This window comes from Rhineura floridana, chromosome 2 (assembly GCF_030035675.1).
Source record: "Rhineura floridana isolate rRhiFlo1 chromosome 2, rRhiFlo1.hap2, whole genome shotgun sequence".
In the NCBI taxonomy this organism is placed as follows: Eukaryota; Metazoa; Chordata; class Lepidosauria; order Squamata; family Rhineuridae; genus Rhineura; species Rhineura floridana.
This window is the reverse complement of record NC_084481.1, coordinates 188700588-188720883: the sequence shown is the minus strand read 5'-3', so window position 1 is coordinate 188720883 and position 20296 is coordinate 188700588. Positions and strand designations below refer to the sequence as shown.

The following is a 20296-nucleotide window of genomic DNA, read 5'->3' as shown; positions in this document are numbered from 1 at the left end:
TCAAAAAAGTAACTTTTCCAAGCTATGGATTCATGTGGTGGTGATAAAATGCCTTGTGCTACCATTTTACTACAGTAAATTTGTTATTACTAGTTAATATACATTTGCCATTTATGAAGGAGTCGGAGTCGGACAGTAGAAAAATAGAGGAGCCGGAGTCCTGGAGTACTGACTCCACAGCCCTGATGTAAACACTGGTTCACATTTAAAGGTTATACATGTGATGGGGAAGGGTGCACAAGTCCAGAATATATGTCTGACATGCCTGCCTGTGTGGTGTGCAACTGTCCCTAACTTATTTATTTTATTTATTATTTGATTTATATCCTGCCTTCCTCCCAGCAGGAGCCCAGGGCAGCAAACAAAAGCACTAAAAACACGTTAAAACCTGGTAGCCTGGAGGTTACCAGTTCATGGACAACAGTGGTCAGGCTATTCCAGTCCAGAAATGGCTGCAGCTGTCTTACCAGCTGGAGCACTCCTAGCCACTGAGGTAATCTGGGGCTCTAGCAACAAAGATGGATTAAGGAGCATCCCTAGACTACTGACCTGCTCTTTCATAGGGAGTACGACCCCATCCAAAGCAGGCAACTGACCAATTATCTGAACTCAGGAACCACCAACCCACAGCGCCTCCATCTTGCTAGGATTCAGACTCAGTTTACTGGCCCTCATCCTTGAAAGCCTCCCTCTGTTTATTTGCCACTCAGATAAATTCTGCATTATGTTAAGTCTTCACAGTGGCATATTTTAGCTGGAATAAAGTTGAAAAAAATCTCTCAACAATTACTCAATCTTAATAGTACTTCCAGTAGGACATCTATGAAGTAACTGCCTGCTTTAAAAAAGAAAGTTAAAATGCAGGAGATGAGAGCAGTTTGTTTTTGCAATTTGCTTTGACTGAACCTTTCTTGAAGAAAATACCTAATAAATAATAGTAATAGTAATAATATCAGATACATACATTCTCAAAGTGAAAGACAACAAGATTTCCAGATTACCTGAAGTAAAACAACCTGATTTTTGCCATAGTTGGGAGCAAAATTAATGCCTATCACTTAGGTGAAATGGAGGATAAGCTTTTTCATACTCGCCTATTAGTTTTTGAACCTAGAAATACTTATTTTAAATGTTATGTATGATGCTGTTTCCTTCCCAACACTTCCATTTTAACATTCAGTGGTCAGAATCTTGATTTATTTACTCTGAATGTTATCACTCCATGGTTCTCAATGCAAACACTTCCACTGAATCAAGCATATTTGTTTGTGTGCTGAAGGTAAACAGATGGTTTCGTATGGAATTGAAGAGGAGGTTGTTGAGACCCACTGTTCAGGAAGAGCTTTCTAGGCCATGACCTTTTAGAAAGTTGCTTGGCCTCCAGGGACATTGTTAGGTGGTGGCCCAGAGCCCTAGATTGTTTGCACAGGGCCCTCATCCCCTACCCCTTACCCCTTTTTAAAAATACACACACACACATACATATATACATACATACACACATATATATGTAAATTAAACTTTCCTTACAGGGTGCCTTTCCCTTTGAAAGTATACCTAAAGTTTACATATATGCATATAAATTAACATATGACTTATGCAAATTTATGCCATGAGCGTATGTCCCAAGTCTTTTAATGACCTAGCAACATTCCCTGTGGCTTCTGACACAGCCTATGTATTCATAGGAAGGTGAATCTTTAATCCAGGCATGGCCTTTTAAAAGAACAAGCCTCTAAAGGGCAGAGGCAGTAACACTGTCAACCCAAAATATGCTTTGAGGATGAAAAAAGTCCTTTGTCAAAGCACCACAGTCTATCAGATTGTCAAAAATTCTGGAATAGACAAGAGAATCTCCAGCATGAAGTAAAATGTTAAAATATCAACATCAGTTTATCAAATTTAGATACGGGGTACATTAAAGACGACCTTAATAGGGAGATGGTGGGGGTGGGGGAGAGAGAGAGAGGAGCTAAGATATTAGAGTGAGAGACTATACTATGGAGAAGAATGTCAGCAGCTTGCCTCATCAAGTACTGACAAATGGAATGTGAGAACTGTTCCTTAGATGAAAGGAGGCAGACTGAACAATTCAACTAATGGGATCACATTGAGCTAATGGGATCACTCTGACTTGCTTGGCTTCTGTGGGCATATGTCAAAATGCTAATGTTATTTTAAGGTAGTTTCTTTTATTTGTATATTCACTAGCAGTCGGCCATGACAGGTTTAGAGAATTGTGAGGCCGTTAAAACACATCCACATACTTTAAACGTTGTAGGACAAAAAGCAAACTCCCTGAAAAAGAAAAAAAGGGAGGGGGGAAGCAGATGCACACACACTGAAGCCAGGTTCCCTTTCACTAGCTAAACCCCCAAGTTTAACCTCCTCTGATTTTTTTTTTTGAGGGGAGAACTAGTTTGACTGTTCAGACTGTTTGTAAATTGAGGAAAGTTGCTGCTAAAAAATCTCTAATACTCCCCCCCAACTTCAATAGCTGACATGTAGCCTAATCTGAGGTATATAAGTGAAGCTGTTTGTAAAGGCAACCAAGTACAATGGAACTAACTTGCTCCTAAGTGTGATTAGGGCTGTGGCCTTAGTTTACATGCAGAGATGAATGTGTGTTGCATGTTTCTCTGGTACAGTACTCCCACAATGCTTTGTCAGTATTGTTAAGCTCACTGATGCATGTGAGAGAAAAGTGTTTCCAGAACTCTGTGTCTATCCAATTCCTGCTCATCTTCCCCACTGTGGGTACTTCTTTGAATTATAAAATTTATAAACTGAAATAAAATTAAGAAAATGATGGCATAACATGGCTTTTGTAGAACTGAAAAGTTCACACATTTATTTTTTAAAAATATCTTCACACACCATGATTTGTGGCATTCATCAAGTGCTTAACAAAACAACTCTTAAAAGGGCACCTGCGTGGATATCTACACAGAACTAAATCCCACCAAGTTCAACGGGCCTTACTTCCATGATAAAGTACGTATAGGATTGTAGCCTAAGCATATATGGCACAGCTTTTGGATTCTCACTATACTCAGAAGACTAGGCTCATAACTTACTGATGCCAATGACATCCAAGATATTGTACACTGAAAATAAATGGGATTTTCTAGTAAAGATATTGATCCCTCACTCAAACTCATTTACCTCAAAACATGTTCAAGTGATTTCAGTGGAACTGTTTCTAAGTACAAGTGTTTAGGACCACAGCTTTATTCTGTACTGGGGGCTGCATACTTGAAACTCCTCAGTGAATGCACAGAAGGCTAATTAAATAGCAAAAGAATTGTAATATTTCAGCTTTGGTTCATGAAGTTAAGTATTTTATTAATTTTGCTTTTTAGAGGAACTAACATTCCACAGTTTAGCCATCATATTTTGAAGCTAGTTCACAAAGCTATTCAGAGTTGCTCAAGATGTTACAAAAATTCTTACACACATTCTGGGTAGAAATTAGTATGAAATGACCAGCATGTAAATTGTCCTGTCTGGTGATCTTATATACATTATTGCTGCAAGCACGGGCAAAAAGAAGCCACAACTGGCTATAGCTTCCTAGCCTGCAATACATAGCAGATATATAAATGAAAAACCTCTATGTAGTTTTGTCAGATATAAAAACTACATGAGGTTTTCATGCTAATTCTGCGATCTCCCCATCACCCTTGTTTCTGTGCACCATCTGTAAGAAGCTGTATGTACAGCAAATGCTTTCTTCTGTATAATTTTGTAAATCTGGCTAAGGTCACCAAAATTCTGTGAAACCTAACATCTTAGAGTTGCCATTCATTAAAAGGCTGGGGTCACTGAGCTCCGCCCTGGAAACCTAACGATCTGATAAGATTACTTGTATTATCTACAACATCATTAGCTTTAATACAACTAGTGGTTAAACACAGATAAGCTTTTGAGATACTATTGTTATTGTCTATTTTGTAACAGTGGGCATCCTATTGTGACTTCACACTGGTCTTCTTCTAACCGCTGCTCCTTTTTCTTACTATTATCCTCTCAAAGAACAGGCTAAAGAACTTAAAGAAGCTTTTTCTGATGCAAATACATGAAATGCCACATAAAATCAGTATGAACAAATTTGAGGTTCCAACCCCACAACAGATCCCCCAATTTGAAGAAAAAGAAATAGCCAACTATCTATTGCATAAACAGGAACAGCAAGACTTGTGATGCCTTAAACACATTTGTTTCAGTATATAAGCTTTTGTGGAATAGAGTTCCCTTCATTAGAAGCATGCAGTGTAAAGTGGGAGGTATATATACACATGGTTGGCTGGGGATGAGGGAGGGAAGGATTGTAACCAGTGGGGGGTACAAGAAAATGAACTGCAGGATGTAGAGACCATGACAATTTAATCAAAGCTTAAAATGTACCTAAAATTGTGTACAGTGACATTCACAAATCACTGTTGTGGATAATACAATGTCCCAGAATTGCTAAAATAATTAACACCAGTGGTGTGAGATAATGATGTAGTACAATTTACTATTTGATCAAATTAATGTAGCAGAAGTAATCTATACGGAACAATAACAAATTTCAAATCTGGTAAAGATTTCAAGGAGACATACACTGATTGCCACTCAATTGTCAGTGTTTGTTAACAATTACTTAAACATTTACCCTAGTTCAAATGGAAGGAAAATACAGACTTCTTGGTGTGCTGCCTGATGAGGTTTAATTTCACTAGATGTATAGGAGCAATGATGGAAAATATTCTTGGTAGAAACTCTGAGGTAAAGACAAGTTCAGGAGTTTTCAAAAAATAATTCCAAAACATTTTTTAAAAAAGAAAGAAAAAAAAATCCCAAACATGAGTCAAATACAATAATAGTCTCTTCATAAATATTAATTTAATGCATTGATACATATATCTATATGATTTTAATGACAATTTATATATCTGTCTTGTTGGCTGGTCCAGCTATTTGTCATGTCTTATTGATTTAATGCACATATGTTATTGTTATTATTTGATTTATATCCCACCCTTCCTCCAGCAGGAGCCCAGGGCAGCAAACAAAATCACTAAAAACAGTTTAAAATATCATAAAAAGTCTTTAAAATACATTAAAACAAAGCATCTTTAAAAACTTTTTTTTAAAAAGCTTTCAAGACATCTTTTTTAAAAAAGGTTAAAAACATATTGTTAAAAAAAGGTTTAAAAACATATTAAAAAGCAATTCCAACACAGATACAGACTGGGATAAGGTTTCAACTTAAAGGCTTGTTGAAAGAGGAAGGTCTTCAATACGTACTGAAAAGATAACACAGATGGTACCTGTCTAATATTTAAGGGTAGGAAATTCCACAGAGTAGGTGCCGCCACACTAAAACTCCGTTTCCTATATTGTACAGAACGGACCTCCTGATAAGATGGTATCTGCAGGAGGCCCTCACCTGCAAAGTGCAGAAATCGACTGGGTATATAAGAGATAAGACGGTCTTTCAGGTATCCTGGTCCCAAGCTGTATAGGGCTTTGTACATCAAAACTAGAACATTGAACTTGGCCTAGTAGCAAATGGGGTATATAACCCCTTTTGTGTCACAATTGACCTCAAAGGCAGTTTGCATTAAAAAAACAATGTATCACTATGAATCACAAAATACAATTAGGAAAACAGTAAAATATTAACAACATCAATATCAACACTAAAACAACAAAATCAGCATTATAAAACAAAACAAACACAAGGCTCAGACACAGTCTAACCATAGCATGTCTTGCAGTGGAGGTGGTGAGTAAGATTTTCTTTCTAAGGAAAGTCCAAAGTACATCAGACCATTCTATCCTAGCTTTTGGATCAAAGCTTTGTCATAGAGCACGGGTAGAAAAAGTGTAGCCTTCTAGATGTCCTCTCATGGAGGACCGGTGAAGTGCCGGATGACTGGAGGAGAGCTCATGTTGTCCCTATCTTCAAAAAGGGCAAGAAGGAGGAACCGGAAAACTACAGACCACTCAGCCTAACATCAATCCCTGGAAAAATTCTGGAGCACATTATAAAGCAGTCAATCTGTAAGCACCTTGAAAGCAATGAAGTGATTACTAGGAGCCAACATGGATTTATGAAGAACAAATCCTGCCAAACTAATCTCATCTCATTTTTTGATTGGGTAACCTCCTTTGTAGACTGTGGGAATGCTGTGGACATAATATATCTCTACTTCAGCAAAGCTTTTGACGAACTGCCCCATGATATTCTGATTAGCAAGCTAGCTAAATGTGGGCTGGATGGAACAACTATCAGATGGATCCACAGTTGGCTCCAGAATCGTATTTAAAGAGTTCTTATGAATGGTTCCTTCTCAAACTGGGTGGAAGTAACAAGTGGGGTACCACAAGGCTTGGTCCTGGGCCCAGTGCTCTTTAACATTTTTATTAACGACTTGGATGAGGAGGTACCAAGCATGCTTATCAAATTCGCAGATGATACAAAATTGGGGGGCATAGCTAATACCATGAAAGACAGAAACAAAATTCAAAGGGACCTTGATAGGCTGGAGCATTGGGCTGAAAACAACAGAATGAAATTCAACAAGGATAAATACGAAGTTCTACACCTAGGAAAAATAAACCAAATGCAGTTATAATATGGGGGATACGCGAGTCAGCACTACTACATGTGAGAAGGATCTTGGAATTGTTATTGATCACAAGCTGAATATGAGCCAACAGTGTGATGTGGCTGCAAAAAAGGCAAATGCTATATTAGGCTGCATTAACAGTAGTTTCCAAATCGCATGAAGTACTAGTTCCCTTCTATTCAGCACTGGTTAAGCCTCATCTTGAATACTGCATCCAGTTTTGGTCTCCCCACTTCAAGAAGGATGCAGACAAAATGGAACGGGTTCAGAGGAGGGCAACAAAGATGATCAGAGGACTGGAAACAAAGCCCTATGAGGAGAGACTGAAAGAACTGGGCATGTTTAGCCTGAAGAAGAGAAGACTGAGGGGAGATATGATAGCACTCTTCAAATACAAGAAAGTTGTCACATAGAGGAAGACTGGGATCTCTTCTCGATTGTCCCAGAGTGGACATGGAATAATGGGCTCAAGTTGCAGGAAGCCAGATTTCAACTGGACATCAGGAAAAACTTCCTAACCATATGACAATGGAACCAATTACCTAGAGAGGTAGTGGGCTCTCTGACACTGGAGGCATTCAAGAGGCAGCTGAACAGCCATCTGTTGGGAATGCTTTGATTTGGATTCCTGCATTGAGCAGGGGGTTGGACTCGATGGCCTTATAGGCCCCTTCCAACTCTACTATTCTATGATTCTATGTTATTGGACTCCAATTTCCATCAGGCCTGGCTAGAATGGCCAGTGCTCAATAATGCAGTATGTAGTCCGGGACTTCCGGGAAGGGTGACTTCGCTTGTGCCTGCTTTTGAGACGGGCTCCCGCCTCAGAAGAAGCTTATTCAGATATAAATCAGTCAGAACATTTTTTTTTGACTGATGAAATTTCTCCCGGGCAGGGAGAAACGTAGAGATCAACCTCAAAAGCCTGTTTTTGTTGGGAGGACTGGATTTCATTAATTTATGAGAAAAGGTCCAGCCAGCAATGCCGGACGGACTTCCGAACAAGCTCTATCTGATTAATGCGATACGTTTATCTTTTCTTCAAGAGAAAACGGACTAACAGGCAAGCACCCTTCTTTCTATTTTTTTTTTAACTTGGTTTAAATTGTTGCAGCAAAAAGAGATTTGTCAAATGAATCAGCTTTAAAGAACTTCTGGGTGAGCTATAACTCTTCTCTGTTATTCACGAAATTAACAGCTTATCTCTGTTTCTATTGCAAAAAGCTGTCCTGGAAGTGCATTCTAAAGATATAAACAGAAGAGGGATTTCTATTCCGAGGAGAAAAAAATAAAATATATGAACTTTGGAACATTATATTGTCTGGGACTATTCTCTCTTTGGTCTATTTTATTTTGACGAATCTGCTTCTCCACGACGCCACTAACTGTTTTGATGCTGGGAACTAAATTTGTTTTGTATTCTTGAACATAGAGAGATAAGGCAGGCTGCTCTGTTTATACTGTGATGTCATCAAGCCTGGAATATTAACCCAATTGTTGCTGAAATAAGAAGTGGTTCTTCTTTATTTTTGTTTTGTTTTGTTTTCGTGGTTTTAAAAATGGCAATCAAGAAAGTGGCTGAGAATCTGGAAGTAATTATGTTTCAGAAAATAATGGATGAGATTGAGATAACGAAACAAACCCTGCGACAGGGCAGTAAGGAGCTGAAAATTGAACTGAGTAAAATGACGCAGGAGCTTAAAGAAATAGGGGATCCTGTGAGAGAGGAGAATGAGATCAGAGATGAGAAAAGAAAAAATAAAGGGAAGATACAAGCCCTGGAGATTGGAACAAATGTGGAATTGGAAAAAGATCTGGAGTTTATGGATATTAGAAATAAAATCTACTGTTTGGAATTTAACGTTATCTCTGAAGAAATTAATGAAGATATTAGAGATAAAGTTATCAATGGCTTGGATAATTTTCTGGACTGGAATGACGTGATGGAGCTTGATATAGAGAGAATCTATGGAATTAACTGCAGCCATGTGACAATGGAAAAACTCTCAAGAGATGAGCCAGTGCATTTTGTAAAAAAGAAGAACAGAGATATGACTTTACAACAATATTTCAGCAACTTATTCAGAATCGATGGCAAGAAAATATTTGGGATAGAGGAAATTCCCATCAGACTCTTCTTATATGACTATGGCTATGACAGCAAGATTATTATGGAATACTGATAATGGAAGATTGGACACTGAAATTACTGGACTTAACAGGACTATTGAAGATGGAAGATGGAATTAATATGGATAATGGAATAATGGCTATTGAAATTATTGGACTTAACAGATTTGATGAGATGGATTAATCAATATGTTTATTTGGAGAAAAATTGATAGATATATTTCTTAAAGAATTGAAACCTCTCTTTAAGAACATAAGAACATAAGAAGAGCCTGCTGGATCAGGCCAGTGGCCCATCTAGTCCAGCATCCTGTTCTCACAGTGGCCAACCAGGTGCCTTGTATACTTACTCTTTGACTTTTTGTGGAAAGAATAAAGTAATGTCTATGAGATTTGATGATTAATTAAGATAACTACTGGAGGAAAGTGATTTTATAATATAGTTTAAGAGACAGGATTGTTATATATTGTAGACCTATAACTGATCTGCGACAAATGGGAAGTCAACATTTTATTTTTTTGTTTAATCATTTTTGTTTTGTTTTGTTTTTTGTCTTTGAATGTTTTATGATTTTGTTTTGTTTGTTTTATGAAAATTTGAATAAAAATTATTGTAAAAAAAAATAATGCAGCATGTAGTCCGACAATGTCTGGAGGGCCACAGCCCCCTCCCCCCGGCATAAAGAGTGGGAAGGCACTCAAAAGGTCAGTTTGCTCAATCCCAAGCTGTGAAAGCAGGACCAACCATTCATCTTCTTATCCAACATGACACGATTATCCATCTCCTAGGCAGGCTTAATCTAAAACTTGCCCATCTCAAAGAGGACTATGGCCCTAAATCCTTTAAAATGCCTTAACGTGCAATCCTATGCAGGTCTACACATATGTCCCACTGACTTTAATGGAGCTTATCCCCATTGTAAGTATACAAGGCTGCAGCCTAACACTCACTAAATTAAAGGCTTAGCATTGGTAACATATGGTCTTGCTAAGATATTGCGGATGCAAGCAATTTTAGGGAAAGATTCACAAGAGAACGTGGTGCTCAACTCCTCTAGTGGCTATTGATTCTCTTCCACAAAAAATCGAAAAGGCTAAATTTCAGTTTTGGATCCCAGTGGGGTGAGGGAGAGAGAAGGAGACTGAAAACTATTGGAAGGCATTTGCCAGAGAGAAATAGTGGTTAGAGGAAGGGTTGTACCCCCTCCAGTGATTCTTCCCTGCAATGACCTCTAAGCTCTATATTAGCATTACAAGGGAAGCAAGGGGTTTGGTATCCCATGTTCCTCTTGGAATTTCTAGTTCTACCCTAACCAATCTCATGAATAGAAAAATAAACACTCAACGCCCTGTAGGAATAGAAACACCTTCCTGTCTGCACTGGTCAAAAGAGGATTGAGAGTCTTCTTCCCTTGTCTCCATTCCTTTTTTCAGTCATAGAACATCTAAATGTGTATTTTGGTAGAAATACATATTAAATTGGGGATTTCATGTAAGCATATTGATAAATGAACAGAACACAGGATTATAAGAATCAAGGCTTAATTGGTTTTGCAAGACTAGAACACCTCCGATAACTAAAACACATAAAAGGGCATCATAAGTGGACACTGATTTTTTTAACTAATGAAGTGCAAACAGCACACTTGGCATTTCCTTACTTTTTCTTTATCCCATTTAAATTGTGCTATATCAAGTTGCACTGGGTTAGGTTCTTTCATATGAAGCGAATAAATTGAGACATATCACATTGTGTCCCACGGCACAGAGTAGGTAAACAAAGACCTCTTCTTTATGGCAAAGCAGAAAAATATAATTCCTTCCCCGCCTTTAGCTTCCCACCCTGTACATACTTGATGGGTCTTTTGTGGAGCAGGCAATCTGAAGCATAAAAATGAGACTGTCAAGCCCAGATACCTTTTCTATTCTGAGTGCTGCTATCTCTCTCACACACACACAAATACACACACATTGCTAGTAAAAATAAGAATTGCTTTCTGCAATAACATGTATATGTGTGTGGCATGCACATATACATTTGTATATTTCATATAGATTCCCACAACGGTATGAGCAAAAGAAAACAAGTTATCAAATAAATAGTATAGTATACTATAAAATGAAACTAGAACAGTTACATTGTTAGGCTTGAAACTTTACTTAGGCTGCAATCCAATGCATGTCTACTCAGAAGTAAGCTCCATTGGGTTCAATGGGGCTTATTCCCAGGTAAGTGTGTATTGGATTGCAGCCTTAGTTTCTATGGTTATACATAGGTCTGCAGACATTAAAGGAAGGGAGAACAAAACGGTCTACTCAAAAGACTTTCTTTAAAATATGTTCTGTTTGGCACTTGTAAATGTCAGATCTGCAGATCAAAATTGTACATAAGGGACAACAATAACAGAGGATTTTTTTGTCTTGCTGGTAATAACTGAAAAATCATAAGGCTATGTTCAGACTTAAGTCTTTCTTAGAGGTCATTTTAAATAGGTCTACTCTAAGTATGGCCAACCAATCACACTTTATTTCAGGCAGAGAGGTGCAAGTGTGTGGATTGAGCTGAAGCATCTCTCAGCCTGGCTGCCCCGGGCTTCTGTCTGTCACTGCATGTGCAGAAAGGACCCCACCCTAGTGGGCTCTCTGTCAGCACAGACTAGTGAAAATCCCTGAAACAGGGTGTTCCTAGGACAGGAACGGGGAGGGGCTGAGAGAACCCAAGTTCCACTGAATCCTGCGCCAATTTCACTGCAGGTGTATGACAGCATCAGGCCCAATTCAGACCCAACTGCCATGTCAGTAAGGAGCTGGGATAGGGATCAGTCTTGATTGTCCTGTCCTCCACCTTCCACTACAGCTGCCATGAACAACTGGACTGTGGATGAGGCTCTGCAAAGCCACTCCAGTGGTGGGTGGTTGTTTGGACTGCACCCTAAGTCTGGATAGTACAATAGGCACTGAAGTCAGTTAAGAAGGATTTGCTTATTCAAATTGCAGTCGTAGATATACTTAGGAATACAGGAAGGTGCCTTTTACTGAGGCAGACCACTGGTCCATCTAACACAGTATTGTCTACACTGATTGGAAGTGGCTCTCCAAGGTTTTAGATAGAATCACAACTGAAATGATGACTGTATACATGGACATCACCAAATGGTCAATATAGGAATAAATTGATTATATAATTGGTACTAGAAGATGGAGAAGTTCCATACTTTCTGCAAAAACAAGACCAGGAGCAGACTGTGGTAAAGATCAGGAACAAGTCATATCGAAAATCAGAGTAAAGCAGAAGAACAACAACGCAATCATAATGCCAAAATACAATTTAAATAACATCCCAAAAGAACATAAAGATCAAATAAGGAACAGATTTGAGGCTTTAAACTTAGTTGACAGAGAACCAGAAGAACTATGGAGTGAAGTCAGAGAAATTATCAGGGAAGAATGCAAAAAGACAATACCTTGAGTTAAAAAGAGAGAAAAACCTCAAAGGATGACTGAAGAAATACTTAAAATGGTTGAAGAGAGAAGGAAAGCAAAAGCAAAAGGAGATAGAAACACAGTCAGAACCCTAAATGCAATAATACATTGACTAGTACATAGGGACAAAGAGAACTATTACAATGGTTATTGTATAGAAATAGAATAGGACAACAAAAAGGGAAGAACAAGAGCCCTATTCCAAAAGATTAGAGAAATTAAAGGGAAATTTAAACCAAGGGTAGGGATGTTGAATAATCAACAGGGGAACACAGCGACTGACCGAGATAAAATAAAAGGCAGATGGAAGCAATACATGGAAGAACTCTACAAAAGAGATACAAAGATGACAGATTCATTCATAGAGGAACCCTATGATAGAAATTTTAGAATGTGGGGTGAAAGCTGCTCTTAAAATACTTGGAAGAAACAAATCACCAGGAACAGATGGCATACCAATAGAGTTGCTACAAGCTACTGAGACTGAATCTGTCCAAATTTTGACAAACATTTGTCAAGAAATATGGAAAACTAAACAATGGCCCACAGACTGGAAGTGTTCAATATACATCCCAATTCCAAAGAAAGGGGATCCCAGGGAATGCAGTAATTATCCAACTATTGCCTTAATATCTCATGCAAGTAAAGTAATGCTCAGTATTTTACAACAAAGGCTCTTACCATATATGGAATGAGAAATGCCAGACGTCCAAGCTGGATTTAGAAAGGGAAGAGGTACCAGAGATCATATCCAAAACATACGTTGGATAATGGAACGGACAAAGGAATTTCAGAAGGAAATCACCCTGTGCTTTATAGATTACAGCAAAGCCTTTGATTGTGTAGATCATAAAAACTATGGAATGCTTTAAAAGAAATGGGGGTGCCACAGCATCTAATCTGCGCAACCTATACTCTGGACAAGAGGCTACTGTAAGGACAGAATATGGAGAAACCGATTGGTTCCCCATAGGAAAAGGTGCAAGACAGGGGTCTATTTTATCACTCTATTTGTTTAATCAATATGCAGAACATATCATATGGAAAGTGGGATTGGACCAAGATGAAGGAGGTGTGAAAAGTGGAGGGAGAAATATCAATAATTTAAGACATGCAGATGATACCATACTACTAGCAGAAACCAGTAATGATTTGAAACAAATGCTGATGAAAGTTAAAGAGGAAAGCGCAAAAGCAGGACTACAGCTGAACGTCCAGAAGACTAAAGTAATGACAACAGAAGATTTATGTAACTTTAAAGTTGACAACGAAGACATTGAACTTGTCAAGGATTATCAATACCTTGGCATAGTCGTTAACCAAAATGAAGACAATAGTCAAGAAATCAGAAGAAGGCTAGGACTGGGGAGGGCAGCTATGAGAGAACTAGAAAAGGTCCTCAAATGCAAAGATTTATCACTGAACACTAAAGTCAGGATAATTCAGACCATGGTATTTCCCATCTCTATGTACAGATGTTAAAGCCGGACAGTGAAAAAAGCAGGTAAGAGAAAAATCAACTCATTTGAAATGTGGTGTTGGAGGAGAGCTTTGCACATACCCTGGACTGCGAAAAAGACAAAGAACTGGGTGTTAGAATAAATTAAACCAGAACTGTCACTAGAAGCTAAAATGATGAAACTGAGGTTATCATACTTTGGACACATAATGAGAAGACATGATTCACTAGAAAAGACCATAATGGTGGGAAAAACAGAAGGGAGTAGAAAAAGAGGAAGGCCAAACAAGAGATTTTATTTATTTATTTATTTTTAAAACTTATATACCGCCCGACTAGCAATAGCTCTCTGGGCAGTGAACATAGATACAATAAAATACAATATAATACAAAACATCAGTCTAAAATCAAATTTCACAGTCTAAAAACAGCAAAGGCTAAAATCAAATTACAAACATTACAATCATTAACAAAAAATTAAAATGCCTCGGAGATGGATTGATTCCATAAAGGACTCCACAGATCTGAACTTACAAGATCTGAACAGGGTGGTTCATGAGCGATACTACTGGAGGTCTCTGATTCATAGGGTTGCCATAAGTCGTAATCGACTTGAGGGTACATAACAACTCTTATCCCTACACGATAAGTTTGGGAATTAAATGTGGGACCTTGTGCATGCAAAGCAGATGCTCTACCGCTGAGCTGTAGCACCTCGTCTCAATAGGGCAGTAAGCTCCATGCTTTAGCTAAAAGAATCGATGAAACAGGCAGCGAAGCAACAATTGCCATTAAACTGAATATATACTACAGCCTTCTATTTTACCCAGGTTTCAATCAGGAATTGAAATTGGTCTTTTTTTGCCCACAGGTTATATGAAAAGATGATCACATACCCCAGAGGGCTCCGCTTGGATTGTCTACAGACCCTAAGCTATTTGCCTCGGTAACATGTTTCTTTCATAACTAGCACAAACTCATGTTAAGTTTATCTGCGAACAGTATGAGTCAACTCCAACAACAACCCAGCATGGCAGGTAAATGGGAGAGACACTTCTAAAAGGAAGGTCTTTCAAGGTAGTCCCTGAAGAGGAAGGGGGAAAGGGAACAAACATAGCTTATCTCTGGTGGGCCTATCATCCAATCCTTTCATTGTTCTTCTGCCTCCAACACAGCCCTTGCTTTATGCTAGCCCCAACACTCTTCAAGGAAACACACAGTCCTTAACAATTTTTCCTCCACCATGTACCAAACCTATTCATGTTCAGGCACCAGATTAAAACTTGATTTTCCCAAAGCCTTTAGCAGTATTATTTGTTGTATTGATAGTGACTCTTCTTTAATTATGTTGGTTTAAATCTGTATACACACCATACATTTAAACCACTTCTCCCCACCCCAGAATCCTGGGAATGATAAAAGGTGCTGGGAACTGTAGCTCCCTCTCTCTGTGTGGAGGGGTTAACTACAGTTCCCATGATTTCTGGGGTGTGTGCCTGCAAATGTGCTTTAAATGTATGGTGTGAATGCAGCCTGACTGTACATTATTTGAGATATTTTATTACTCTTGCAAGCTGACTTAGAAACCATAAGGCAGGATAAAATTGTTCTAAATAAAATCATTTCCATCACTTCAAAAATATATGCATAAAATAACAGAAAGCCTGTGAGTTGTATTGAATTGTGTCCTGCCACTGACAGAAGACTCACTGATCCAATGGAGGCTTTTATGAACCAATAGGGGAGGGGGAATGCTTTTCTCAAGTTCACCCTTTTCCCTGCAGTCTCCTGCACCACCTACCATGCTGTTGCAAAGGATCCCCCAACCCACTCAAGAAAATTTGGGGGGCACGGGAGGTCTGCAGAGGGAAGGGGGAAACCAACAAAACTAATCTCCCTTCTCTTTCCGTGAACAGAAGCCTCCATTGGACCAAACAGTCTTCTGTCAGCAGAAGGACACAATTGGATACAACACTATCAGTTTTACAAATTAAGAAATATGAAGAAATTGTTAGAGTTGTTATTTGTTCATGCCATTCAGATAATGTATAATTCCACTCCCTCCTTCTCACTGGTAATTTTATCTTCCTCTTATTAGGCCTACAGATAGGGATTGATGTGCACTTTTATTTATTGTAAAGTATTAAGTACACACTAAACACTTCAGAAATAATAAATGATGATCCTGAATGTCCCTCCCTTTGCTAATGAGTATTTTTTGATCATAGCGAAAACGTTACTTGCAAAAGATAACACGATAGAAGTTTCAGGTGTGCAGGCTTATTATGCCAGAAGTTATCTTTTGAAAAATGTGATTGGATAAATCTAACATGTGACTTGGAGGCCCTTCTAGACCTTTTCTATTTATGCCAGTAAATAAACAAACAAAAACCTCTGATGAAGTGCTTCCTTTCTTCAAGAGAAAAAAAACTTGAAGAGGACCCCACTTCAAGTCACTTTTTTTGACTTTCAGCTTCTCATATATTCCTGTTATGTGCAATGCCAGTTCCTGGGTGCCATCATACTTGATACTGAAAGTCTAGAGTGATCAAAGAGAAGTATAGGGCTGGCTCTACACAAAAGGGGCTGGTTCAGTTTTCAGCAGTGACCCTTGAGTTCTGTGAGAGAAAGCAGAGATCATACTCTAGGAAAGAAAATTCTGTGATGTTTTGAGTATTTTCGTTTCCAAGCTTGAATATTGGGACCAAATGTTATTAGAGCAGTATTACTAGGACAGTAAACAGCACCTTCAAGGGTGAACAGAAGCTCTGTGTGTGTGTGTGTTGTGTGTGTGTGTTGTGTGTGTTGAGAGAGAGAGAGAGATTGGTGGGTGCAAGATCTTAGTCTGGATTGGGAGCACAGTGCCAGATTGGGGTCTCAAAACTCATTTTCTGTGGCAGCATTAAACACACTTTTAAAAGTAATTAATATAATTTGTAGTTTGGCCATTAGATATGTATTTATGATTCAGCAAAGCTGACACGTATACAAGTTCAGTCCTTATGAGACCAGAGACCCTTGCGAAACAGGAAAAGGGACTTAAATAACTCAGGCTTTACTGGATGTTTAATAGTAGAAAATAGAGGAAGGGAAGCGGGCTGAACAGAAGAACTGGAAATGGGAAGAAGTTAGAATCTGTGTTCCATATCGCAGTGGGAAGAGGACTTGGCAAATTTTAAGTGAAAAGAAGAGGTACGGAGAGACACTAAAAGGTGAAATGTGAAAGGAGGAAGTAAGATATATTTGGCTGTTTTTGTTTGCTTGTTTTTTTACTCCTGTATCTACAGGTCTGCAAAGGCTCCTGCCTGGACAATTATCAATCAGATAAAGCAACCTGTTTATCAAGCCTCTTTTTAAGGGTATAAATCTGGCCAAAGGTCTTGAATAATGAGGCCACTTATAGGCTGTTTTTTTTAAAAAAAATCTTTAAAATGTTTGAGAGCCTCCACCCTGAGTGTTCCCTGCAGTTCTAGAATATATGCAGTTTGAATGCTATTATTTCTTTACAAACTGGGGCATAAATGGGAACCCCTAATCCCAGATGCTGAAGCCACTGGATACAAGGAATACACACTGCTGGAATCTCTACACACGCAGTGACAGTTGTTTTGCTATAGAATATGGAAATAAAATTATGAAATAAAGGTAGTTTTGAGATTAGAGGCTTTGTGATACACACTCCTGTTACTGGACTGGACTGCCTTCAAGTCGATCCCGACTTATGGTGACCCTATGAATAGGGTTTTCATGTTAAGCGGTATTCAGAGGTGGTTTACCATTGCCTTCCTCTGAGGCTGAGAGGCAGTGACTGGCCCAACGTCACCCAGTGAGCTTCATGGCTGTGTGGGGATTCAAACTCTGGTCTCCCAGGTCGTAGTCCAGCACCTTAACCACTGAATTTTAAAATTCAGTTTTTTAAAAAATACCTGTAGCATTTATTATCATGACAGAAAGCAGTTAGGTATGGACCCAACAAGTCACAACAGAACATCACCTGCAGAGATAGGCCTCTTCCCTGTTGCAGCCTCTTGCACACGCACACCCCTGAGACCCTTGGGAATGGTGTAGGACATGGTGCAAGGGGCTGATGATGGACCGGGGAATTGGCAGCAATTGTGGACAGCCCCCTTGCACAAGTGGAAGTGCCTTACACTTGTACTATGGTCCCTTTGGATCCTATTCACTGTATATGGGCTCCTTCTGGGAAGAAGAGCGGGATATAAATTTAATAAATAAATGAACAATAAACAATATAAATAAATATGCAGAATGGGGTTCCCCGCTGCCCAAAACTCTCAAGTATCTTAAAAGATTGTAACACAGAAACATGATCACGTATGGTAAGTGAGCCTAATTACCAGGTAATGAAACACAAGATGTTCAAATACAGTTAAAAAGTTTCCAGGGTATGGTTTGATGGCCCATGAAGTTACCACCTTGCTAAAGCTCAGCAGGTCTGGGTATGGACACCATAGGGATAACAGCGTAGTTCTCAAACTCTTCCCCCCACAGACCAATTGAAAATGTCCATGGGTCTTGGTGGTCCATTTAATGGGTGGTATGCAATGCTAATCCTACTCTTGAGTTGAAATTAATGAACACAACTAACTTCGGTTCATTAATTTTAATGGGTCTCCTTTGAGTTGGACTTGATTTTTTTTTCTGCCTGTGGTAGCAATTATAATGCACTGTGCTACAAGTATGGTTTTTAATTGTATTTTGATTTGATTGCTTCTTTCATTTCTTATATTGTATTTTATTGCATTACAACTTGAATTCCATGGGATTCTATAGAATTCAGATTGTAAGTAATTCATGAATACAAATTCATGGAGGACAGGGCTATCAATGGCTACTAGCCGTGATGGCTGTGCTGTGCCACCCTAGTCAGAGGCAGCATGCTTCTGAAAACCAGTTGCCGGAAGCCTCAGGAGGGGAGAGTGTTCTTGCACTCGGGTCCTGCTTGTGGGCTTCCCCCAGGCACCTGGTTGGCCACTGTGAGAACAGGATGCTGGACTAGATGGGCCACTGGCCTGATCCAGCAGGCTCTTCTTATGTTCTTAAGTATTCTTCACAGACATGCCACAGACGACCTGAATGAAGCTTGTGGACCACTGTTGGTCCACAGACCACAGTTTGGGAATCCGTATGATAGAAGATTGCCTGGGAGCCACTTGTATGCTGCTTTTGGTTCCATGATGAAAGAAAGAGGTAAGGGGGAAAAACTGCATCATATCAAGATACTAATATCAAGTAATAATTTTTCTATGTTCTACAAGGATTAAGTCATTTTTTAAAAAAATATTAAAGCTATAATACGTTTGCATATGGTTATTTTAGTTAGACTCTTATGATGCACTTTAGTATACCTCATTTTGGTATAATTTTTATGTTTTCATTATACAGGAGAATGAATTATCCCAGTATCAGCCCAGCCTTTGCACAATATATCCAGGTTTTTATGATTTGCATTAATCACCACCTCAGGAATACAGCAGTTAGAAAATTAGAATAGTTAAACTGGCAACACTGTAACTTCTAACTGTTATGCAAAGCTTTGTTTCAGGAATGATTTTCAGATATTGAATCAGGCTGAATGGCACCCTGTCCTGAGTCACAACACAAGGAAAGAACTTGCCTGTCTTCATTCTCAGCCAACTTTTTCTTGGCTCATGAGACTGAGGTAGATTCCTTTTTATTTTTCTCCACCCCCACTTGTTTCTTTCTTAGATTAAATAGATTTTTAGTTATTTTGGAGTAACCTCATGTTTTGCTTTTCTAAAAAAGAAGAATTAAACTGAAATACAGCAGTCTCTGGAGAAAGACATGTTAAATGAACCTTTGTGTGACCATAAGAAAACTTTCCTCATTGAAACGCCTTTTTTGAACTTCTAATGCCACAACAGTTATCAACAGTGCGGCTTCAAATTTGAGGAGTCCTTGGAAAATGTCATCTAGTGGACCCCCTCCAACATAGATCGCCCCCCTCCTATGTCACTGGGTTTACTTGACAGTGACAGCAGCAGAAGCACTCTGATCAGTACCAGGCAGCAGGATCCTGCCATTTTAATTACCCACAATACCTCTGTTAAGTACAGGACACTGAGGAGCATTTAAACAGCAGCTCCCAGACCTAGCTGCATCAGCACCAGAAACTTTTTTTAGAAAAAGGAGGGGGCTCATGGCAGGCATCAGTGCTGAGACCCCATCAGCTGTTGCCATGTGCTACAGGACGGTAGAATCATTAAAAAAAATCACACATAGATCTTAATAAAACTTAAGGAAGTTCACAAAAGGAAAGTGTCCTTTCCCCTCCTCCAACAGCCCCCTGCCCCTCATCCCATATTGTTCACGAGAGTCCCCAATATCCAGAGAGAGGCTTTCTGGATAAATTCTTCCACAAATTTCCTTAACTTACCTTAGGAACCAAGCTAGAGAGCCAATGTGCTCCAGTGGATCATATATTGGACTTAGATTTGGTTTTAATCCTAATGTGGCCAAAGTTAGACAAACCTCAGAAATAATCATATTAATATTTTTCTTTTATATTATATAGAGATGGAACTTTAATGCATTTTTAGGGACAAACTATACAGGACAAAAT

General features: G+C 38.9%; 1 protein-coding gene across 1 annotated transcript in view; it reads right to left on the bottom strand.

The window, feature by feature from the left end:
* MIPOL1 (mirror-image polydactyly 1) overlaps positions 1–20296 on the bottom strand; it is a 295370-nt gene that overhangs the window by 39579 nt on the left and 235495 nt on the right. The gene's annotated exons all lie outside the window — the stretch shown is intronic.